Source organism: Borostomias antarcticus (genome assembly GCF_949987555.1).
Source record: "Borostomias antarcticus genome assembly, chromosome: 13".
NCBI lineage: Eukaryota > Metazoa > Chordata > Actinopteri > Stomiiformes > Stomiidae > Borostomias > Borostomias antarcticus.
In genome coordinates this window covers 23009921-23036681 of record NC_140246.1, presented here as the reverse complement: position 1 = coordinate 23036681, position 26761 = coordinate 23009921, and the positions used below count along the sequence as shown (strand labels likewise).

At 49.1% G+C, this 26761-nt stretch overlaps 1 protein-coding gene across 1 annotated transcript in view; it reads right to left on the bottom strand.

The window, feature by feature from the left end:
• Window positions 1-26761, bottom strand: part of grip1 (glutamate receptor interacting protein 1) — a gene marked incomplete at its 5' end in the record, with an annotated part of 209372 nt that overhangs the window by 182041 nt on the left and 570 nt on the right.

Genomic DNA, 26761 nt, shown 5'->3' with positions numbered 1-26761 from the left:
TCTGACCTGAGGGGGCGGAGTTTCGCCACGGCGCCACTATCCACGCCACTGTCCCCACATCTCAGACCCTGAGTTGGCTAGAGACACATGGTCTTCACCGGTGCGGGCGGGTAGGTGGCCCGGAGAGGGGTACACTGTCCTCGACCAGCTATGACCTGAGGGGGCGGAGTCTCACCACCATGCCACTGTCCACGCCACAGACCGCACAACTCAGCCCCTGAGTGGGCTAGAGACGCACGGTCTTCACCGGTGGGTGCATGGAGATTGCCTGGTCTGTAGTAGTTCTAGCATACATACATACATGTTACATACAGCTGCAGCAGCTAGCCCACCTCACATTTTCTCCAGGAAATGTACTTTCTAGTTTATTTTTATTATTTTTAACTCTCAGAACTCTCAGTTCTTTTAAATCAAGACTGAAGACTTTTCTTTCTGTTGCCGCTTTTTATTAAATCAAATAATTATGTATTCATACACTGCACAGTAACTTTTAATTCCTGCATTTTTTTAATTTTTATTTTAATTCCTGTATTTTATTTTTCCTGCATTTTGTTTTAAATGTCCTTTTTTGCATTTCGTTTTATATGACCTTTTATGTGTTGCACTTTGTCTTGATGCTTTGAATGTTTCATGTAAAGCACTTTGAATTGCCTTGTTGCTGAAATGTGCTACACAAATAAACTTGCCTTGCCTTGCCTTTAAGGTAGGCTGTAGGCAAATATAAAATAGGTGATGTATTGCATTCATAACAAAGTTGACAATTTATTGACTGATTTCAAAAGAAAACATAAGGTGAGCTTATTATTAGATCTAGGGTATTTTTGCCTCTGTAATATGATCTTTAGAAACGTCTTTAGAAACAAATAAAGCTTCCCCACTTGCTCCAGCACGCATGCGCACAGCACGCAGACTGGCTATTGTCCGTCTGTAGGCTACACTCGCGGCTCACATTCTCTACGCTACGATCGGCTTCCATCATCTTCTATATCCTCAAAATCTGATAAATATTCAGCCATATTGCACACAATATTCCAGGAACCAACAAGCCGATCATAGCGTAGAGAATGAGAGCCGCGAGTGTGGCCTACAGACCTCGAATTTGCACGTGACCTTGAACATCATCATCATCATCATCATCATGTAAATTGGGAACCTCTCAACTTTAACACTTTGGCGGTTTTGGAACACATTTCCACCCATTCATGAATCCAGCAGGGATCTTTCTTAGGGTTGGTCTTACGAAGTTCATAAGAAGACATTTAAGAGGACACTTAAGAAAATGTTCAGGAATGAGGACCATTCTCCTTTAAGCGCTGACAACAAGTAATGCCATTATTATTTTAAAATCGGGACAATTTGTTAGTGAATGTGGAAAACCGTACAGATATTTGTCGGGACTCAGGATAGCCAGCTTGAAAAAGGGACTGTCCCGGTCAAATAGGGACAGTCGTCTGGTCGTGACGTCTGGTCACCATAAGCTAGCTACCTAGTCTAGCTTCTAGCCAGTTGGTTTCTTAAATGCTATGCCACTAGGCTTGGCAGGGTTGACACAATAATTTGTGAATGCATCCCTTTGTACCATTCATGGTAACTTATTTACCATATACATGCATTGTTATGCCAGCTCTGCTGCTATGCTAGCTAGCTAGATAGGAACAAGCCAGCCAACGCAAAACATGTATATCTAGCGAGCTAATATCAAATCAAATTATCCCATCAGGTCCGTTTATTTTGCATGTGCATGCCTGTGTAGCCTGCTGATTTCTTATAGTCGTTGTGCTATACCTGATAACTGAATTCACCTAATTTTCCTCTCAGTATGATCAGCAAGAAGAGGATGTCAAATAGGGGAGGCAGGGGCAAAGTCAGCAAACACATACACAGCCAACCATATCAGAAGCTTTTCAGAGGCGAAATTAATATGACAAAAACTCACATGAGGCGAGGACATTGGATATGGCAGTTGCTGAATTCATATGCATGGATCAAGTCCCTGTCTTCACTGTAGAAAAGCATGGATCCCAGCAAATGCTTCAGCAGTTCAACCCCAAATATCAGTTACCAAGCAGAAATTATTTAATGTACACAGAGATCCCCAAACACTACACTGAAACTAGAGAGCTCATTACGCGGGATCTCAGAGAGAAGCCATGTTTTGTCTGAACAACTGGGCTGCGTTCAAATTCAGCTAACAGAAGCGAACGTTCGTCGCAAACATGTTTTCTCCAAACGGTCACATTTGAACGGCTTTTAATGAACGTTTCAAATAGTTCGCATAAACGCAACAATGTTCCAAAATACCGTCAGGCTACACATACAATGGCTTCAAGAAGACAGTCTATGGCATCTTTTGTCATTGTTAAATGTTTTGATGATGAGATGTTCGATATTGTTCAACTGCTACAGTGTTGCTTCTCATCTAGTGAACCGGCCACTGGTAGAGTCGAGGGTTTTGTGACCGAAATCAAAACAATCCCCATCTGGGAGCACATCTCCAGTAAGCCTGGGTCCATTGTGATCCTTGTTCCGTTACTGGCGAACTACCTCTCCAGACTGTTAGCTTCTGTTAGCAAACGTTTGCGCCAAACACAAAGCTAATGGAAAATAGTTCGCTAACGTTCGCAAACGTTCGCTATGTTCACTGAATTTGAACGCACCCCAGATCTGTGGACTAGCAGAGCTGCACACACCTTCCTGTCTATTACTATACAGTACATAACCAAGTCATGGGCGATGCACTCCTGGTGTTTAGGGTGTAGCGGCCTGAATACACAGGTGAGAGTTTGAAGGAGGCATTTGAAGAGAAGATTGAAGAGGAATGGAAGTTAGACATTTTAAGAATGGCAGGCATCACAACAGACAATGCCTCCAACAACAAGAAGGCCTGTAAAGATGACTACACATGGGTCTCATGGTTTGGCCACAATCTGCATCTGGTAGTCTACAAAGCCATCAATCTGCACCTGGCAGTCTACAAAGCCATCAATCTGCACCTGGCAGTCTACAAAGCCATCAATCTGCACCTGGCAGTCTACAAAGCCATCAATCTGCACCTGGCAGTCTACAAAGCCATCCATTTTGACAGGGTATCTGCCGCCCTGTCAAGGCTTCGCAAAATCATATGCGCCTTCATCGGATCACCAAAGCTCTCGCATCAAATCACCAAAAAACAGCACCTCTCACTCCAGGAACATTATCTCATCCATGATGAACCCACTCGTTGTTATTCTTCATATGGCATGGTGGACAGGTTTCTGGAGCATCAGCAAGCTGTGTGTGCAGTGCTGGCAGAGGACAAAGAAATGGCATCTTATGCCCTAAAACACTGACATTACAACTTTAGAAACTCTGGAATTCCTTGAACCACTGAGCCCTTTCACTGATGCACTGAGTGGTGGGAAGCACACAACCCTCTCCTCTGTCTTACCACTGATGTGGAAGATTCCCACGTGTCTCAGTGATGAAGACGATGACTCCAGCAACGGATAAATGATGACAGAGAGTTGAAGCTTCTTTTGAACACTGCCACCTACCTTGACCCTAGGTTTAAAGAGCTCTGTTTCACTTGAGGATGATGTTAAACAAAGGACCAAGTCAGGAATGAACCAGGTCAGGAATGGGCCAGGTCAGGAATGGACCAGGTCAGGAATGGGCCAGGTCAGGAATGGACCAGGTCAGGAATGGGCCAGGTCAGGAATGGACCAGGTCAGGAATGGACCAGGTCAGGAATGGGCCAAGTCAGGAATGGACCGAGTCAGGAATGGACCAGGTCAGGAATGGACCAGATCAGGAATGGACCAGGTCAGGAATGGACCAGGTCAGGAATGGACCAAGTCAGGAATGGACCAAGTCAGGAATGGACCAAGTCAGGAATGGACCAAGTCAGGAATGGACCAGGTCAGGAATGGACCAGGTCAGGAATGGACCAAGTCAGGAATGGACCAAGTCAGGAATGGACCAAGTCAGGAATGGACCAGGTCAGGAATGGACCAAGTCAGGAATGGACCAAGTCAGGAATGGACCAGGTCAGGAATGGACCAGGTCAGGAATGGACCAAGTCAGGAATGGACCAAGTCAGGAATGTTGCGGAAGTGGGCCAACACAAGCAGGGGCCTCAAGTTAAGACAGGTCAGCAAAGCAAGCAGGGCTCTCCCCATGTGATAGGTTGAATGGTGAGTGCCTTGTACACAGCAAAATACCAGAACTCAGTGCTGAGGAGGATCCACTCTCCTGGGGGCAAACCAATGGAGGTATTTTACATCAGTTATCCTGTTTTGCCAGTAGGTATCTGTGTATTGCTGCATCAAGCTGTGCTTCTGAGAGAGTATTCACTGCTTCAGGGATTATTGTTAGCCCAAGACGGTCAAGATTGACCCAAGACAACATTGATATGCTGGTGTTCCTCTCTAAAATCCTAGACTTGACAAAGAAAAGGTTCAAGAAGCAATGGAAATTTATGCCATTCTTAAAGAAATATTTTCTTCTCCACAAAATGGTAATAATCACACTATTGTATTCTGTATTGTTGCTTTTTTATGCCCAGCAGTTTGAGCTGGACATTTAACACAGTTCTGTAACGTGTGTGTCAGGTGCTTTTTTATTTTAACCCTATATGCTAGTGCTGGATTTGACAATCTGAGTAATCCTGGTATTTGTATTTGTATGTATTTATTTGTGAAGGGACAATGCACATACATCCATAGTACAATACTATATATGAGCCAGATTTAGCCCAAATGGCTAGTTTCCATCTGCTGTCCCTGGACAGATATTTAAAAGGCAACCTGTAAGAAAAGCATAAAACACAGTACATCTATAATACATTACAGAGGTTAAAAAACATAATTACTCTAAAAACAACACTGAGACAGCATGCAGGAACTGACAAGACCAAGCATACACAAAGGGCAGGACAAACAAGCAACACTGGACATTCAGTGTACACATGTCTGGTTGTTAAAAAGCCATGATTTTAATGGCTCACTGAAGGAGCGGTAGCTACTAAGTTCTCTGATGTGCCCCGGCACTAAGTTCCACTCTTGTGATGCCTTAAGAGAGAATGCAGAATGACTAAAGGCGCTTTTTCTGATCGGCACAATACAGTCACCTTGAGAAGAACCTCTGGTTGTCCTGAAAATATTAGACCTCTGCGTGATAAAGGTTCGGAGTGGAGGGGGGGCAGTGTTGTGCAATATTTTAAAAACAAGTCAGTGTTGTTCTACTTATAAACTAGGCTGTTTACCTTTTCTTTTCTTTTTTTATACTTGGAGGCTACATGCTACTGTTCTTTTTTGTAATGTTAATAGTTGTATAATTTTATATGTGTGTATATATATATATATATATATATATATATATACACAGTAGGACCCCACTCATCCGAACTTCAGAGATCCGAACCTCCCGGTCTACCGGACAGGCTTAAAAAACTCTCTTCTTTTTTTTTAGCTTGCTATCTGGTTACTAGTGGGATTTTCATTACAGTACTGTACCCTGAAGCAGATGAGCATAGAGTCATTTTTCGTTCCCAGTTAATGGACTTCAGGAACACAGACGTGTTGTGAGCATGTAGATTACTAGACCTACTGTATTTGTTAAATAATAGCCTACAGCCTAGGCCACGTTAGCCTACATCGGTTGTTTTAGAGACTTTCTTTTAGGCTACAATAGCCTAAGACACACAACTTGTCTGTCATTTCATTTATTTATTTATTGATTATCATTTGCTCTAATTGTTCTAATGTTGGGTTGTTTTTAGGCTATACCATGTTGTTCTGCGAATACATTAGCCTATCGATGCAGCGTACGCCTCATTTGAGAATAAAGTAGGCTACTGTATTTGATCAAAGCACGCACTCAAGTGGAAATTCGGTTATTTTATTATAGGCTACTGTAGGTCTATTATAGGCTAGGCTGTATGAGTTTAGTTGGCTATTTGATTGCAATTTTGATGCATTTTCACAAGTAATTAAGGGTATTTATTGGTCTATTATGAGTCTATATGAAACAAGTACCACTTATTGAATTTAATGCATTTTAACAGAAGTTTCAGTCATCCGGACATTTCAGAGATACGAACGACCTTCGGTCCCGTTGGGTTCGGATAAGTGGAGTCCTACTGTATATATATATATATATATATAGGCCCATTTATTATATTTTGGGAAACCCTTCAGGCGTTCTGACGGCTCCTGTTAGCTTCACCAGACACCAAGGAGACTTAACTAAAGCTTCCAGCAATCTCCCTCTCCCTCCCTCTTTCTCTCCCTCTTTCTCCCTCTCTCAGCTACTGCTAACCTCTTCCTCTAGGGGAGAGGCTGGGCCAGGGATAATGAAATAACTAATTATCTCACAGAGAAACCCTGAGCTGAAGCTCCACCAGGGACCACAGATATAGTCAAAGAGGACAGACCTGCAGGACCAGACCGGACCAGACCAGACCGGACCGGACCAGACCAGGTCAGACCAGACCGGACCGGACCAGACCAGGTCAGAACAGACCGGACCAGACCAGACCAGACCAGGTCAGACCAGACCGGACCCAACACCCCTCCCTGACCCCCTCTGACCACCCCCACCCCTGACCCCCTCTAACCCCCCCTGACCACCCCTCACCTCTGACCCCCCCTCACCCCTGACCCCCTCTAACACCCCTCCCTGACCCCCTCTGACCACCCCCACCCCTGACCCCCTCTAACCCCCCCTGACCACCCCTCACCTCTGACCCCCCCTCACCCCTGACCCCCTCTAACACCCCTCCCTGACCCCCTCTAACACCCCTCTCTGACCCCCTCTAACCCCCCCTGACCACCCCTCACCCTGACCAAGCCTGACCCCCCCCTCACCCCTGACCCCCTCTAACCCCCCTGACCCCCCCTCACCCCTGACCCCCTCTAACCCCCCTGACCACCCCTCACCCCTGACCAAGCCTGACCCCCCCTGACCCCCCCTCAACCCTGACCCCCTCTGACCACCCACACCCCTGACCCCCTCTAACCCCCCCTGACCCCCTCTAACCCCCCCTGACCCCCCCCTGACCCCCTCTAACCCCCCCTCACCCCCCCTGACCCCCTCTGACCCCCCCTCACCCCTGACCCCCTCTAACCCCCCCTCACCCCTGACCCCCTCTAACCCCCCCTGACCCCCCCTCACCCCCCCTGACCCCCTCTGACCCCCCCTCACCCCTGACCCCCTCTAACCCCCCCTCACCCCTGACCCCCTCTAACCCCCCCTCACCCCTGACGCCTCCTCACCCCTGACCACCCCTCACCCCTAACCCCCCCTGACCCCCCCTCACCCCTGACCCCCCCTCACCCCTAACCCCCCCTGACCCCCCCTCACCCCTGACCACCCCTGACCCCCCCTCACCCCCTCTGACCACCCCTGACCCCCCCTGACCCCCTCTAACCCCCCCCTCACCCCTGACCCCCTCTAACCCCCCCTCACCCCCTCTGACCCCCTCTAACCCCCCCTCTAATCCCCTCACCCCCTCTGACCCCCCCTCTAACCCCCCCATATGGACCATGGATTTGTTAAGTTTGGGAACTAAGACAAGGATGGACTCACAGACACACAAACACACACGCATGCACTCTTTGGGGAACTACATGTACACCATTGCTTTTAAAACTGAGCAGACTTCAGGATACAGAGAGGGCAGAGCAGTGTGGATCTTAGGGGTGCTCCGATTCCACTAAGCCACGATCCCATTCCTGGGGTCACCATCCCATTCCCGAATCGGTTCTCAATTCCAACGATTCTCGATTCCAGAATCTAGATTCAATTCTCAATGGATTTTCTACAAAGACGGATTTGTGGAATAAGAAAGTGGAATATAGCAGAAAATGATATAATATTATGTTGTTTTATATTGCAATAGCACACGAAGGGAAAATCATGTTTAGCCCTGTTTTAAGGTTACTTATGATCATATACAATGGATCAGATCAAAACGTTGACAAAACTAGCACTTTTGAGAAAGTTGATAATTGCTCTACCACCGTTTAGGTCATACAATGGATGTGGGTGGGCACCGTGAAAAATCATTCAAAAACATCTTAAACTCTCGATTTCAAAGACAAAGACTCACTGAGGGGGTAATTGGTGTCAGTTGGTGTTCTGACATCAAATTCGCCGCAAAGTATGAATCCTGTAGGGTTTTATTGATCATTTTATGAAATCCATTGACTTGTATTGAAGCGACCGTTGTAGATGTGTAGATCAATCCGCAGAGGGGATTCAGGAAGCGGAACTACTTCAAGGCATTGGGCGAGATCGGAATCAGTTCAAGCGGAGGTTTACACACGTATATGCTGTGACTAAATAGTTCTATGCTAAATATTTTAAAAAGCCTTTCCAGATGATCTAGAATCTTACTTTATGGTGAATTATATGTCAGAACGCCAACTAACCTTGGTGAGTTTCTTGTCTTTGAAATTGAGAGTTTAACATGTTTTTTGAATGATTTTTCAAGGTGCCCACCCACATCCATTGTATGACAAAAACGGTGGTAGAGCAATTATCAGACTCTCAAAAGTGCTAGTTTTGTCAACGTTTTGATCTGATCCATTGTATATGATCATAAGTAACCTTAAAACAGGGCTAAACATGCATTTTCTCTTCGTGTGCTATTGCAAGTGCTCAGGAGAGAGAGAGGAAAAAAAGAAGAAGAATCGATTATTGGGAGTTGGGAATCGATTCAGGAATCATGGCATTAAGATTCGCGATCCTTTCAAGAATCGATTCTTTGGAGCACCCCTAGTGGAGTAGAGCAGGGGTCTCAAACTCACACCCCTCCACCCGGCCCGTGACATGATGTCAGAAATATAATGTAATCCGGTCCGCAAAATAATTGATTGTAAACGGCTCCAGCAGGCAGGCCTACAATGCGAAATACAAGTCGGTCAAATGTGGGGAGAAATGCTGTTATTGTGCTCAGCGCGCGAGGTGAATGCTGCATACAGTCACAGGTGCAATCAATCAATCCACACACGACTATGAACTATGAACGGAATGCAGCTCGCCACCGAGGGGCTGTTTTCATGGTTAACTAACGTTAGGAACACAGACAGTTTCAAGAAATATGGACATTAGAGTATTTTTTGTGGAGTTCAATGGAAATGCTACCTGCCTGATATGCAAGAACAAAGTCACCGTTCTAAAGGAATATAATGTCAAGAGCTATTCATTACTAAACATGAGGTGTCATAGGGAGACAAGAGGAAAAAACGAGCCACACAGCTGAGAGGGATAATGTCTCAGTCTTTCAAGATAAGTGTCTAGCCAGAAATAGAGCAGTAGCCTACACATGTATTCAAGTGTCTGGTAAGAAATGGAAACAAACTTGAACTTTAATAAATGCAAGTACAGGTCCAGGGCAGGCTTACAGTAGTGATGCACATCTTGAAGCTCAAACAGAATAAAGTACAAATGTAGGCTATTCAAGATAAAATACAAGTAAGGAAAAAAGATTTGCAGCACTAACTGTTAAAATATATTAAAATGAATGGAAACTGGTTTGAATTTGTATGATAAAAATGTTAGTTATGGAATAGTCTTGCAACATTTAGAGACTGAGTTATGGAAATGAAAAATGACATTTTCCGAAATATTGCACTTGAACATAGTTAGTAGTAGCCTAGTTGACGTTGACATTGACGTGGCCCTCCTATGCGTTGACGATACCAGCAGTGGCCCCAAGCCAATGTGAGTTTGAGACCCCTGATGTAGAGTGAGCTGCCCCAAACGTCTGGAGAACAACGATCCAAGAAGTAGTGTGAAGCCATGTCCCCTCTAGAGCAGGTTAGAGAGCGCTTCCCTGAGGTAAGATAGGATCTCAGGCACTTCCTGCATTCATGTAGGGAAAGTAGCACCATTCAGGGGAAGGTGGTCACGCTAGGCCTTGGTTTAGCATCGTGAGCCATTGGCCAGCAAGGCAAACCTTCACACACACACACACACACACACACACACACACACACACACACACACACACACACACACACACACACACACACACACACACACACACACACACACACACATTGTAATATTGTAGGTATTACAATATACAGGGAGTGACTATAACAAACCCATAATTCACTCCCATTCAGAAATTCCAATGGTCGCTGAAGCCAAAAATCCCTCTCTGAAAATCCTCTCGATTTTGAATGGAGGCTCTGGGCCAGGATTTGAGGGCGGGCTGATAAGTGTGAATCGGGACTCAAACTCCTTGGCCCTGTGGACTGAATCAGAATAAGCCTGATGACGTTCCTTGCTAAGCTTTTGCACTTCAAGGACTGTACTCAAAGGGCCTTTTTCATCCCTGGCGAATTATAAGTCTCCAGATTGACACTATCTGGCAGACCCAGCTGGAGGAGGCTCACCTCCACCAGAGAAGAACAGTACTAATGAATGATGACTCCGTAATTAACATTAAGCATCGAAGACATGTCCTAGTTTGTCTAACACAAGAGAAAACAGTTAACACCGTATGTTTATACAAACAGACTACAGAATAGATCCAGAATACAGAGTAGATCCCAGACTACAGAATAGATCCAAACTACAGAGTAGATCCCAGACTACAGAGTAGATCCCAGACTACAGAATAGATCCCAGACTACAGAATAGATCCCAGACTACAGAGTAGATTCCGGACTACAGAATAGATCCAGACTACAGAGTAGATCCAGACTACAGAGTAGATCCCAGACTACAGACTAGATCCAGACTACAGACTAGATCCAGACTACAGAGTAGATCCCAGACTACAGACTAGATCCAGACTACAGAATAGATCCAGACTACAGACTACATCCAGACTACAGACTAGATCCAGACTACAGAGTAGATCCAGACTACAGAGTAGATTCCGGACTACAGAATAGATCCAGACTACAGAGTAGATCCAGACTACAGAGTAGATTCCGGACTACAGAATAGATCCAGACTACAGAGTAGATCCCAGATTTCAGCCGGAAATGCCCCAGAATGCATTATCCCTACTTGACACACACACACACACACACACACACGTGTTGCTCACTGAGAGGACCAGGACAGAACACTCACTCACTCAGCATTCTACTGCTAATTAATAATTACAGAGAGAGAGGGAGAGTGAGAGAGAGAGAGAAGAAAAGGGGATGAGAGAAAGACGAAGGGTGAGGGGCAAGAGAGGAGAGGAGGAGTGGAATGGGAGGAGGATGAGAGGATGCTGAAAAGGAGAGAGAGAGAGAGAGACTGCTGGTGGTCAAACATTCCTCCGGCCCCTCCCTCCCTCCCTCCATCTATCTAATGCTGCATTCCGTTTGTATCGGAGCTCCAGATTGGCGCCCGGGACGACATCATATCCCAGTTGAATGCATTCCAGAAACAAAAGAGCAAAAAACACTTTCGCCATCTTTGTAGTTCTAGCCAAGTTGGACATTGTTTGCAATACCAGTTGATCACAACCAATTACGCTATCTTGAGCATACGAACTCCGTAGCAACACTGTCCACTGATAGACGCTGGACAGGACTGTGTGTACGACTGATTTAATGAGACACAAGACAGAAGCGCTAATTAACAGTCTTATTACAGCTTTCACTTATTGTTGATGCGCAGAGCAGCCATCTTGATTCAGCAGCTGATGTTGATGAAGTCGGGTAGATTTTTTATCTTGAGTAAAATGGCAGAAATGGTGAAATCAGGTGACGAATTGATGACCAACTTGACGTCGAACCCGGGAGTCCAAACATTTCCGATACAAAAGGAACACAGAATAACAGACCTGTATGGGAGTCTTCACTAGGGACATGTATTAGACCTGTATGGGAGTCTTCACTAGGGACATGTATTAGACCTGTATGAGAGTCTTCACTAGGGACATGTATAACAGACCTGTAGGAGAGTCTTCACTAGGGACATGTATTAGACCTGTAGGAGAGTCTTCACTAGGGACATGTATAACAGACCTGTAGGAGAGTCTTCACTAGGGACATGTATTAGACCTGTATGAGAGTCTTCACTAGGGACATGTATTAGACCTGTAGGAGAGTCTTCACTAGGGACATGTATTAGACCTGTAGGAGAGTCTTCACTAGGGACATGTATTAGACCTGTAGGAGAGTCTTCACTAGGGACATGTATTAGACCTGTATGAGAGTCTTCACTAGGGACATGTATTAGACCTGTAGGAGAGTCTTCACTAGGGACATGTATTAGACCTGTAGGAGAGTCTTCACTAGGGACATGTATTAGACCTGTAGGAGAGTCTTCACTAGGGACATGTATTAGACCTGTATGAGAGTCTTCACTAGGGACATGTATTAGACCTGTAGGAGAGTCTTCACTAGGGACATGTATTAGACCTGTAGGAGAGTCTTCACTAGGGACATGCATTAGACCTGTAGGAGAGTCTTCACTAGGGACATGTATTAGACCTGTAGGAGAGTCTTCACTAGGGACATGCATCAGAGATAATGCAAGCATAGTCACTCACTCACTCACACACACACAAACCACAAACACACACACACCACAAACACATATACACACACCCACAACACACACACAAACCACAAACACACCACAAACACACACACATACACACCACAAACACATACAGTATACACACACACACACACACACACACACACACACAGGCACACACACACACACTCACAAATCCAAGTTTCTGTGTTTTAGTGATTCCAGGGACAGAGATGTGAGGAGCACTGACAACTGCATGAAGAGGAGAGGTGGAGTGTGTGTGTGTGTGTGTGTGTGTGTGTGTGTGTGTGTGTGTGTGTGTATGTGTGTGTGTGTGTGTGTGTGTATGTGAACACAAGTGCAGGGTGCTCTATGAACGGTGCAGTGGGGGAAAGCGCTGGGATACAGCTGAGAACCACCAGCCCTGCCTTCCTAATGAGGGCTCAACCCATCAGAGAGACCTGCCCACACCTGGGAGACCTCAGAGAGACCTGCCCACACCTGGGAGACCTCAGAGAGACCTGCCCACACCTGGGAGACCTCAGAGAGACCTGCCCACACCTGGGAGACCTGACCTCCCTCAGAGAGACCTGCCCACACCTGGGAGACCTCAGAGAGACCTGCCCACACCTGGGAGACCTGACCTCCCTCAGAGAGACCTGCCCACACCTGGGCCATGGGTTAACATCGCTGGGGAGGGGGGAGCAAGTCCAGGAGCTCACTAAAGAGTTCCTCCATCACCCCAATCTGATGGACCGGTCTCCCCTCCCAAAGTGAGACCTGTCTCCCCTCTCCATAGTGAGACCTGTCTCCCCTCCCATAGTGAGACCTGTCTCCCCCCCCCATAGTGAGACCTGTCTCCCCTCCCCCATAGTGAGACCTGTCTCCCCTCCCATAGTGAGACCTGTCTCCCCTCCCATAGTGAGACCTGTCTCCCCCCCCCCATAGTGAGACCTGTCTCCCCCCCTCCCATAGTGAGACCTGTCTCCCCTCCCCCATAGTGAGACCTGTCTCCCCTCCCATAGTGAGACCTGTCTCCCCTCCCCCATAGTGAGACCTGTCTCCCCTCCCATAGTGAGACCTGTCTCCCCCCCCATAGTGAGACCTGTCTCCCCTCCCCCATAGTGAGACCTGTCTCCCCTCCCATAGTGAGACCTGTCTCCCCTCCCATAGTGATGGACCTGTCTCCCCTCCCATAGTGAGACCTGTCTCCCCTCCCCCATAGTGATGAAGTAAATAAAACCGTCCAGTTGGTCAGGAAAAGGTCGGCCTAAACACACATTCCACACGAGACATCACTGTGTGAACATGCAGAGAGGGGGGGCTGACCCATCACTGTGTGAACATGCAGGGAGGGGGGGCTGACCCATCACTGTGTTAACATGCAGGGAGGGGGGGCTGACCCATCACTGTGTTAACATGCAGGGAGGGGGGGCTGACCCATCACTGTGTTAACATGCAGGGAGGGGGGGCTGACCCATCACTGTGTGAACATGCAGGGAGGGGGGGCTGACCCATCACTGTGTGAACATGCAGGGGGGGGGGGGCTGACCCATCACTGTGTGAACATGCAGGGAGGGGGGGCTGACCCATCACTGTGTTAACATGCAGGGAGGGGGGGCTGACCCATCACTGTGTTAACATGCAGGGGGGGGGGGCTGACCCATCACTGTGTGAACATGCAGGGAGGGGGGGCTGACCCATCACTGTGTGAACATGCAGGGAGGGGGGGCTGACCCATCACTGTGTTAACATGCAGGGAGGGGGGGCTGACCCATCACTGTGTGAACATGCAGGGAGGGGGGGCTGACCCATCACTGTGTTAACATGCAGGGAGGGGGGGGCTGACCCATCACTGTGTGAACATGCAGGGAGGGGGGGCTGACCCATCACTGTGTTAACATGCAGGGAGGGGGGGGCTGACCCATCACTGTGTGAACATGCAGGGAGGGGGGGTGGGGGTCCAGGGGTAGAGAGGCTGACCCATCACTGTGTTAACATGCAGGGAGGGGGGGTGGGGGTCCAGGGGTAGAGAGGCTGACCCACCTGCTGCACATGCTCAATAATGATGATGTCATTGTCAGAGACATGTTCAGAGCCTCTGTCCTCCTGGACCTAGCATGGGCTTCAGGAGGGAAGGCTCCGGAAAACTGGATTTTGGCTGAGGCTGACCGAGAGCCAAAGACACGGGGGTGGACTCTGATGACAGGGACAGATGGCCTGGGTGGATTCTGATCACCACTGGATCACATTCACTGTACAAAATGCTGCCATTGCTGAGGATGTTTTAAAATGTACCATCAAGGCAAGAATGCAGGTATTACCAACGAAGTATCATCAGTCAGTCTGGTACCCTGACACTCAACACCCACTCTGTGTGAACCTGTCCCCCCTCCCATAGTGAGACCTGTCCCCCCCCCCCTAGTGGTGGGCCTGACACTCAACACCCACTCTGTGTGAACCTGTCTCCCCCCCCCATAGTGAGACCTGTCTCCCCCCCCCATAGTGAGACCTGTCTCCCCTCCCATAGTGAGACCTGTCTCCCCTCCCATAGTGAGACCTGTCTCCCCCCCCCATAGTGAGACCTGTCTCCCCTCCCATAGTGAGACCTGTCTCCCCTCCCATAGTGAGACCTGTCTCCCCTCCCATAGTGAGACCTGTCTCCCCCCCCCATAGTGAGACCTGTCTCCCCTCCCATAGTGAGACCTGTCTCCCCTCCCATAGTGAGACCTGTCTCCCCTCCCATAGTGAGACCTGTCTCCCCCCCCCCATAGTGAGACCTGTCTCCCCCCCCCCATAGTGAGACCTGTCTCCCCTCCCATAGTGAGACCTGTCTCCCCTCCCATAGTGAGACCTGTCTCCCCCCCCCCATAGTGAGACCTGTCTCCCCTCCCATAGTGAGACCTGTCTCCCCTCCCATAGTGAGACCTGTCTCCCCTCGCATAGTGAGACCTGTCTCCCCCCCCCCATAGTGAGACCTGTCTCCCCTCCCCCATAGTGAGACCTGTCTCCCCTCCCATAGTGAGACCTGTCTCCCCTCCCATAGTGAGACCTGTCTCCCCCCCCCATAGTGAGACCTGTCTCCCCCCCCCATAGTGAGACCTGTCTCCCCTCCCATAGTGAGACCTGTCTCCCCTCCCATAGTGAGACCTGTCTCCCCTCCCCCATAGTGAGACCTGTCTCCCCTCCCATAGTGAGACATGTCTCCCCTCCCATAGTGAGACCTCTCCCCCCCCCCATAGTGGTGGACCTGACACTCAACACCCACTCTGTGTGAACCATCATGATTCTGAACATGTAGAACCCACTGCACACGACACATGGATGTGATGCATACAAACACCTGGACATTGCTCGCCATGACCGTATTGTTGACCTGGTATCCGATGCCGTACTTAAGATCTCACCATCCGGTGAATCAGTGTATAAACATGCACGCGCCTCACCAGTCTGGTTTAACTACACTACAAAGATCTGACCATCCAGTGCATCAATGTATAAACATGCACGCGCCTCACCAGTCTGGTTTAACTACACTACAAAGATCTGACCATCCAGTGCATCAATGTATAAACATGCCATGTCTCACCAGTCTGGTTTAACTCCACCTGGGATGTCTCTGCTCACATCCCCAAGACACCTGACCTTGTTGTTGTTGACCAGTCACAAAGAGGTTGTGATTGTAGAAGTAGGCTGCGTGTTTGATATGTACATGGACCAGGCTCTCCAAGATTCATATATTTACCTCTACTTGAAACTATTACCAACTTTGGGTTCAAATGTAGATTGTGTGTACTTATATTTGGAAGCCTAGATCATGTACACAAGTAAACCATCGCTGGCATGGGAGACAGCAGAGCTAAACGGCTTGTTAAATACTGCTGTCTCAGCTGCCACAGGCAGCCTTGCTGTGTGAAGAAGGTTCTATGTGGATCCTTGAGTGTTCTGGAACTGTCTTGCCCCATTATATTTGATTCCCTGATAGCTGTAATTTAATTTGTGGAATCAAATAAAGTATTTGAATGTGCGTGTGTGCGTGCGTATATGTATATATGTGTGTGTGTGTGTGTGTATGCATCACCTGAAGAGCTAAAGCTCTCCAAAGCCACAGAGCAGCACTGACTGAACAATGATATATATCATAAATATCTATCTATCTAATGCTGCATTCCGTTTGTATCGGAGCTCATGAATATCATAAGGGAGAGAGGCCAAGCACAGAAAGGTCACATGTTCACTGCATCTCAACCAGCGGCGCTAATGTGGCTAGCACAACCCCCCATAGACCACACATGTTCTGTGTTAGCTTAGCAGGCTAGCACAAACCCCCATAGACCACACGTGTTCTGTGTTAGCTTAGCAGGCTAGCACAAACCCCCATAGACCACACGTGTTCTGTGTTAGCTTAGCAGGCTAGCACAACCCCCCCATAGACCACACGTGTTCTGTGTTAGCTTAGCAGGCTAGCACAACCCCCCCATAGACCACACGTGTTCTGTGTTAGCTTAGCAGGCTAGCACAACTCCCCATAGACCACACGTGTTCTGTGTTAGCTTAGCAGGCTAGCACAACTCCCCATAGACCACACGTGTTCTGTGTTAGCTTAGCAGGCTAGCACAACTCCCCATAGACCACACGTTCTGTGTTAGCTTAGCAGGCTAGCACAACTCCCCATAGACCACAAGTGTCATGTGTTAGCTTAGCAGGCTATCATATCAGGCTAGCACATCAACAGACTAGGTCCCTTTGTTGTCGACATGACATCTCTGGGCGCCATCATCTCCTGGGATCTCGAGTGGGAGCTGAACATCAGCTCCCTCACCTCTTTCTGAAGTCAACAACCATCTCCACGGCGTTCAGAGCGTTGAGCTCCAGGTTTTTTTGGCAGCACCAGGACAACAGATGGTTATTTTCCACCTGTAGGCGGACTCATCAGACAGTGCTCCTCTGCTCGGTGTTTGGGTGCATGTGTGTGTATGTGAGTGTACAGTATGTGTGTGTGTATATATGTGTGAGCGTGTGTGTCTGGGAGTCTCTCACCAGAGATTTCTTCTCTGCATGGCTGCTCTCCTTCCTTCACGCTCTCCCATCTTTAATTAAACACACACACACACACACACACACACACACACACACACACACACACACACACACACACACACACGGACTAATGGCCGGCCTCTCATTCACCCATTCACACACCAATGGCCTCTCATTCACACATTCACACACCAATGGCAGCAGCTGCCATGCAAGGTGCTAACCTGCTCATTGGGAGCAATCTGGGGTTTAGTGTCTCGCCCAAGGACACTTCGACATGTCGTCATGAGGAGCCGAGAATCGAACCGCTGATCCTGCGGTCATTGGACGACCCGCTCTACCTCCTGAGACACAGCTGCATAAATAGCGGCTTGATGGGATCACGGGAGTACAGAAGAGGTCAGCGGGTCATCTAGATGGTTCCATACCGACTCCTGGTGCCCTCCGCCCTATAGAGATGACACATGTAGAGACTCACCAGTTCATATCTCAGATCATCTCCCAGACAAGCACTAACCTGGCTGAACCTGCCATACTACTCACATGCAAAACCACTACCAATAACATCACAGCAGGGTTTTGGCAAATGTGTGTGTGTGTGTGTCTCAGGCTACAATTGGTCTTTCATTGACTGGCTGTGATTTCCAAGTGGTCATATGATCAAGGTATGAAGTACGAGCCGTGTTTGACTCTACCTGAATCCCAAATCGCGCACTTAGGCGAAAGTGCAGAGCACTCGCGGCCCTGTGGCCTTACATGCGCGTTCCCGCTAAGTCCACAAGGGCTCAGGGTCCCAAAACGGAAATGCAAGGTCCACAAGTTCGCCACTGCCGCCATTTTGTGCACTTTAACCGCATTTACCGCAATTTCGCAGACTTAGGAGCAGAAAATACCCACAGTCCACCGCGTCTCATGTGACACAGTGCTTGAGTGCATCCGAGTCATGATCCGAGTGCATCACACATAAATGATGACATTTGCCAATAACACAACATTGATCTTGAAATCCACATGCTGCAAACATATCCCACCCAACATAAATTTTAAATTATTATTGAATTGAAACAGACGTCAGTCGGTCAATTTGCAGAGCCGAGCGGAGAGAGGAGAGGCGCGTCAGAGCAGCCTCTGCGTCGAAGGGACGCGGCAGCCAATGAAAACGAAGTGGGAGGGGCATTGAGCTAAACTGGCTTGGGAATCGTTGGCACGCCGCTGGAAGTGCTGTCCCATTTAATTCACGGCCCTGCACCCTCTGGCCCTTCCAGCTGACGTCAATTAAGTGCTCAGGCCTCAGGCCGCAAGTGCGAGGGGCCGCAAGGGTGGTTTACACACTCAGATTGGGATTCAGCTTGTGTGTGACTTCTGACCTATGATGTCACTGCGTTACTCTCCGTTAGTGTCCCTATCACTCACCTGTCGCTACTCTCTGATTGGTCTATGACCTCTCTGGTATTTGTCAGCACAATTATCTTCTCTAATTAATGAAGACAAGACCACACACACACACACACACACACACACACACACACACACACACACACACACACACACACCAGGGTTTTTCCTCATGTTAATTGGTGCAAGGTGACAACTTGTCTGTGGATCTGCACACAACATTGCATGCTCCCAGTTGACCTTCTTGAACCTACAATGACCCCATTTTGGTTTGGCCAACGGACAGGTCACACTGAGCTGGTGGACAGTTTGATTTTATTCATAGCTGTTAGTAGAAATGATGCACTGATGAGGTTGTATGATCAGATATACAGCCAACAGTAGAAACTGTACATAATAACCTACAGTATGCAGTTTTATAAATTATGGTTTATAGTCTAACGTTCCTGTCCTGTGATCTGCACTGTTGACCTGACAAATGCTGAGATTTTACTGGTTTTTCATGATCAAACTGCAAATATGATAAACAAATACTATAAACATTAAAACAAATACGGTAAACATAAAACCAAATACTATAAACATAAAAACAAATACTGTAAACATAAGTTGAACTTGCGATTAGCACAAATAGCAATGCAGCAATGCAAATTACTAAATTGCAAGCATGAATATAAAAAATAAAATCTGCAAGGCAGCTTGGGAAAATATTAAGGCAGCGACCTCGTGCACACACACACACACGCAGACACACACACACACACAGTCATTACTGTCAGAGCCTTCATCATAAATCTCGGAGCGTCGTTGAACACTGATTAGAGAAACAGACACCCACTAACTCATCTCCAGGTCACATGCCCGCCTCCACACCAGGAGGCTGCTCTGATTGGCTGAAGGAGCAGTGAAGTGGCTGCTCTGATTGGCTGGAGGAGCAGTGAAGAGGCTGGTCTGATTGACTGGAGCAGCCCTGTTCTCAGGTAGCAGTCCTGCTTTTAAAGACCTTATGTAGAGTTCGTCGTCCTGTACCCTTTAGAAAGGCCTTATTTAGTTCATAGGTGTGTATTCTTTATAAAACCTTCCAGTAGGGTTCATAATCCTGTAATGGTTAGGCCTTATATAGGGTTTATAGAGCACACGTTATCTGATTGTGTTCAGCCTGATAGAGATCACTTCTGATTGGATCTTGTCCAGCCTGATGGAGATCACTTCTGATTGGATCTTGTTCAGCCTGATGGAGATCACTTCTGATTGGAACTTGTTCAGCCTGATGGAGATCACTTCTGATTGGATCTTGTTCAGCCTGATAGAGATCACTTCTGATTGGATCTTGTTCAGCCTGATAGAGATCACTTCTGATTGGATCTTGTTCAGCCTGATAGAGATCACTTCTGATTGGATCTTGTTCAGCCTGATGGAGATCACTTCTGATTGGATCTTGTTCAGCCTGATAGAGATCACTTCTGATTGGATCTTGTTCAGCCTAATAGAGATCACTTCTGATTGGATCTTGTTCAGCCTGATAGAGATCACTTCTGATTGGATCTTGTTCAGCCTGATGGAGATCACTTCTGATTGGATCTTGTTCAGCCTGATAGAGATCACTTCTGATTGGATCTTGTTCAGCCTGATAGAGATCACTTCTGATTGGATCTTCCACAGATCCAGACTCCTAACCTTCTGTACGGAGTGAGTGACAGGAAGCCTCCTCACAAGCCAGCACTCCACCCTGGGTCATCTCCTCTCCTTCCTGGGTCCTCTCCTCTCCTCCCTGGTGATCATCCCTCTGACTGCTCTCCTCCTTGGTGATGACACATCTAACTGGGTAGAACATGGTGTCATAGTCCTGTTCCCTCCCCGTGTGTCTCCTGTGGGATGAGATGGGGCTGCTCCTCCCATGGGTCTCCTGTAGGAGGAGATGGAGCTGCTCCTCCCATGGGTCTCCTGTAGGAGGAGATGGAGCTGCTCCTCCCGTGGGTCTCCTGTAGGAGGAGATGAAGCTGCTCCTCCCGTGTGTCTCCTGTGGGAGGAGATGGGGCTGCTCCTCCCGTGTGTCTCCTGTAGGAGGAGATGGAGCTGCTCCTCCCGTGGGTCTCCTGTGGGAGGAGATGAAGCTGCTCCTCCCGTGTGTCTCCTGTAGGAGGAGATGAAGCTGCTCCTCCCGTGTGTCTCTTGTAGGAGGAGATGGAGCTGCTCCTCCCGTGTGTCTCTTGTAGGAGGAGATGGGGCTGCTCCTGCCGTGGGTCTCCTGTAGGAGGAGATGAAGCTGCTCCTCCCGTGTGTCTCCTGTAGGAGGAGATGGAGCTGCTCCTCCCATGTGTCTCCTGTAGGAGGAGATGAAGCTGCTCCTCCCGTGTGTCTCCTGTGGGAGGAGATGGGGCTGCTCCTCCCGTGGGTCTCCTGTAGGAGGAGATGAAGCTGCTCCTCCCGTGTGTCTCCTGTAGGAGGAGATGAAGCTGCTCCTCCCGTGTGTCTCTTGTAGGAGGAGATGGGGCTGCTCCTCCCGTGGGTCTCCTGTAGGAGGAGATGGGGCTGCTCCTCCCGTGGGTCTCCTGTAGGAGGAGATGGGGCTGCTCCTGCCGTGTGTCTCCTGTAGGAGGAGATGAAGCTGCTCCTCCCGTGTGTCTCTTGTAGGAGGAGATGGGGCTGCTCCTCCCGTGGGTCTCCTGTAGGAGGAGATGGGGCTGCTCCTCCCGTGGGTCTCCTGTAGGAGGAGATGGGGCTGCTCCTGCCGTGGGTCTCCTGTAGGAGGAGGCTGCTCTCCCTGTCTCTGAGGAGAGACACCACCGCACACTGCTGCCAGGAGGAGGCGTCTGTCAGACTGAACACAACCGGGAGGTCTGAACAAGTTAGGCTCCTTCACAGCCTAGTAGAAAGAGGGGAGGGATACGAGGAGAGAGGAGAGGAGAGAAGAGGAGAGGAGGGGAGAAGAGAGGAAAGGAGAAGAGAGGAGCGAAGAACATGGTCTCTGACTGAAACTGCAGCCCACAAAGAGAGAGGAGTTGCGGGGGGTGGTCAGGAGAGACCAGTAGGGCAGTCGAGGGGTTGCGGGGGGTGGTCAGGAGAGACCAGTAGGGCAGTCCAGGGGTATGAATGTTCTACGTACTCCTTCATTTCCTTCCCTGTGTAAGAGCTGGATGAAGCTGTAGATTCTAGGCCTGCTTTGCAGAACGACCGTCACAACTCCACTTCTGGAAGCTGTGGTCCTGAATGATGGAGCTGCAGCATCCTCAGCTCAGACAGAGAGGACAGGAGAGACGCATAGGGAGACCAGACTGGGGAGTCTCTCTCTACAGCCATAACCCCTCTGAGAGATACGTAGGGAGGGACACCAGAGGCTGGGCAGTATCTATCTATAGTTTTAACCCCGAGAACATTTCACTGAGGTTCCCTAGGTTACTGCTGTGATGTCACTCAAGAAAACAAGAGAATTCTGGGAAAGATAAAGTCAGTGAGTGCAAGTACAGAAATCAATTGTCTTCCTATGCTTTCCGCCATGAGACCTTGGTCTTCAGGGGGAGTTTTAGATACCAGCTCTCTCTCTCTCTGTCTTATCTCTCTGGCTGTCTGCTCTGCGCCAGTGCCAGTGGATGAGTGGATAAGGCTGAAAACCTGTTTCAAACGTGCCCAGATCTGATGGCAGGTGGGTCAGACAGGGCCCTGGAGCTGTGTGTCCCTGTGGAACTCTGCTCCTCCGAGGCTTCAGCTGCACTACAGGGTAACCTGGTAGCATGGTCACATCCAGGGAATGCTACAATGGTACATGGACTGCAATCATTTATCCACAGTGCTTTACAATGGCCTCTTATTCACCAATTCACACTCATATTCACACAGCAATGGCGGCAGCTGGCGTGCAAGGAGCTAGACTGCTTATTGGGAGCGATTTGGGGTTCAGTGTCTTTGGGACACTTCAATAAGAGCCAGGAATTGAACCATCGACCCTGCAAACATTGGACAACCCACTCTACCTCCTGAGACACAGACAACCCACTCTACCTCCTGAGACACAGACAACCCACTCTACCTCCTGAGACACAGACAACCCACTCTACCTCCTGAGACACAGACAACCCACTCTACCTCCTGAGACACAACCCACTCTACCTGCTGAGACACAACCCACTCTACCTGCTGAGACACAACCCACTCTACCTGCTGAGACACAACCCACTCTACCTCCTGAGACACAACCCACTCTACCTCCTGAGACACAACCCACTCTACCTCCTGAGACACAGACAACCCACTCTACCTCCTGAGACACAGACAACCCACTCTACCTCCTGAGACACAACCCACTCTGCCTCCTGAGACACAACCCACTCTACCTCCTGAGACACAACCCACTCTACCTCCTGAGACACAGACAACCCACTCTACCTCCTGAGACACAGACAACCCACTCTACCTCCTGAGACACAGACAACCCACTCTGCCTCCTGAGACACAACCCACTCTACCTCCTGAGACACAGACAACCCACTCTACCTCCTGAGACACAACCCACTCTACCTCCTGAGACACAACCCACTCTACCTCCTGAGACACAGCCCCCCCGAAAACTGGAGAGAGAGAGAGAGAGAGAGAGAATGGGAGATACTACTTTTCTTTGCTCAGAGTGCAAAATGATGGCCAGATAGAGATAGAAAGAGTTTTGAACTGCTTTAACAAAGATCAAGCCCACAATGCATTGCACTGTCACCCCAGAGCACCTGCCCACTCACAGCACAGCCCAAACCACATGACATCACGACACATGTGACACACCCCACGCGGCCAAACTGCAGCATGGAGACCGTCGTCATGTCAGAGCATGGCAGAGGACTACGCACTGCTCTGCAACCTCACTAGGACAGAGCACCTGTCTCCTCTATAGCTGTAGTCTCTAGGACAGAGCACCTGTCTCCTCTATAGCTGTAGTCTCTAGGACAGAGCACCTGTCTCCTCTATAGCAGTAGTCTCTAGGACAGAGCACCTGTCTCCTCTATAGCAGTAGTCTCTAGGACAGAGCACCTGTCTCCTCTATAGCTGTAGTCTCTAGGACAGAGCACCCGTCTCCTCTATAGCAGTAGTCTCTAGGACAGAGCACCTGTCTCCTCTATAGCAGTAGTCTCTAGGACAGAGCACCCGTCTCCTCTATAGCAGTAGTCTCTAGGACAGAGCACCTGTCTCCTCTATAGCTGTAGTCTCTAGGACAGAGAATGTCTCCTCTATAGCAGTAGTCTCTAGGACAGAGCACCTGTCTCTTCTATAGCAGTAGTCTCTAGGACAGAGCACCTGTCTCCTCTATAGCAGTAGTCTCTAGGACAGAGCACCTGTCTCCTCTATAGCAGTAGTCTCTAGGACAGAGCACCTGTCTCCTCTATAGCTGTAGTCTCTAGGACAGAGAATGTCTCCTCTATAGCAGTAGTCTCTAGGACAGAGCACCTGTCTCTTCTATAGCAGTAGTCTCTAGGACAGAGCACCTGTCTCCTCTATAGCAGTAGTCTCTAGGACAGAGCACCTGTCTCCTCTATAGCAGTAGTCTCTAGGACAGAGCACCTGTCTCCTCTATAGCAGTAGTCTCTAGGACAGAGCACCCGTCTCCTCTATAGCTGTAGTCTCTAGGACAGAGCACCCGTCTCCTCTATAGCAGTAGTCTCTAGGACAGAGCACCTGTCTCCTCTAGAGCAGTAGTCTCTAGGACAGAGCACCTGTCTCCTCTATGCAGTAGTAGACAGGCTGGAGGAGAAGTCGTGAGGCATTTTGTTTTTGTCACACAGACACGGCCATCTTCTGCACGTCTTCCAGCCAACAGAACAGTGGAGTGGAACTGAGCAGCCACTCACACACAGACACACTCTGGAGTACACGGGTGTGTGTCTGTGCTCGTGACAGAGTGTGTGTGTGTGTGTGTGTGTGTGTGTGTGTGCGCGTGACAGTATGTGAGTGCCAGTGTGTGTGTGTGACAGTATGTGAGTGCCAGTGTGTGTGTGTGTGTGTGTGTGACAGTATGTGAGTGCCTGTGTGTGTGTGTGTGTGTGTGTGACAGTATGTGAGTGCCTGTGTGTGTGTGTGTGTGTGTGTGTGTGTGTGTGTGTGTGTGTGTGTGTGTGAGAGAGGGTCCTATCTGAGGCAGAAGGCATGAAGTGTTCCATCAATATGACAAAACATATGATCAATGGATCTAACAGCTAGGAAATTCATGAAGACAATATGGTAACACCAGCAACACAGAAAGAGATGGAAAAAGAGACCAATAGAGACAGAGATAAAGAGAGAGAGAGATTAGGAGAAAGGGAGATTAAGAAAAACAGAAAAAGAGAGAATGAGAGAAAAAGAGAGGGAGTGAGGGACAGAAAGAGAGAGGGAGGGGGGAGATAGGGAGAGAGAGATGGAGAGAGAGAAAGAGAGGGAGAGAGAGAAAGACAGGGAGAGAAAGAGTGAGAGGGAGGGGAGGGAGAGAAAGAGTGAGAGGGAGGGGAGAGAGAGGGAGAGAGAGAGAAAGAGAAAGAGTGAGAGGAGAGAAAGAGTGAGAGGGAGGGGAGAGAGAGAGGGAGAGAGAGAGAGGAGAGAAAGAGTGAGAGGGAGGGGAGAGAGAGAGGGAGAGAGAGAAAGAGAGGGAGGGGAGAGAGAGAGGGAGAGAGAGAGAAAGAGAGGGAGAGAGAGTGAGAGGGAGGGGAGAGAGAGAGGGAGAGAGAGGGAGGGGAGAGAGAGAGGGAGAGAGAGGGAGGGGAGAGAGAGAGGGAGAGAGAGGGAGGGGAGAGAGAGAGAGGGAGAGAGAGAGAAAGAGAGGGAGAGAAGGAGTGAGGGAGGGGAGAGAGAGAGGGAGAGAGAGAGAGGGAGAGAAAGAGTGAGAGGGAGGGAGAGAGAGAGGGAGGGAGAGAGAGAGGGAGGGAGAGAGAGGGAGGGAGAGAGAGGGGGGGAGAGAGAGAGGGGGGGAGAGAGAGAGGGGGGAGAGAGAGGGGGGAGAGAGAGGGGGGGAGAGAGAGAGGGGGGGAGGGGGAGAGAGAGAGGGGGGGAGGGGGAGAGAGAGAGGGGGGGGGAGAGAGAGAGGGAGAGGGGGGTATAGACAACAGTTCTGTTTCTCCTCACCGATATTGATGGAGGGGAACTTTTGGAACAAGCTGCGGCATGTAGTGTGTGTTGGTGTGTTGACTACCCAGCTGTATCCTAGTCCTACATGTAGCCTACACAGATATATCTATACTTTGCTTCCCCGAGCTCCACAAGTCAATTTGCCGTAGCATGGGATTCACTGCGAGTGCGACAACAATGCATTACAACAATTTGCTCTGAACCTCTATCCTCTCCCACGGCTATTATTCTATTCCAGTGGTGATATCTCTCTGACTCTAAGCAGTCCTAATTCCTGGGGGTAGTCACGGAAGACAGCGGCCCAGCCCTCGTGTCGGAGGCGGATGGTAAAGCATGTCCTCCGGCGGTGATCATGACAGCCCGGCTCGCCCAGCACACGCGCGCTCCCGGTTATCCGCGAGTACAGCCTCGACACATTCATGCCTGTTTCATGTGCTGCCCACGTCGAGATGAGGCATGCATTCGGTTCCAGACCCCGTTTACCGACCGATTAGGCTACATTGTGTCGGTCAGCAGAAGGAGCGCTCGATCCGGGGCTGCAGCAGCACCGAGGAGCCCGCTCTCTCTCGGAAGTCCGGCGGATACAGCCACTGTCTGAAACCTGATCTCGGGCATTCATGGTAGCCAAACCCTGCGAGGCTGCTGTGGACGACAGAACAGGGTTGTAAAATTCATGACTTGTCCCTCCGAACGTAGTCGGATTCACCAACAGCACACTCACTCAAATAGCCCGACACGGCCATGGATCTGGACGTAGCGAGCAGACCTG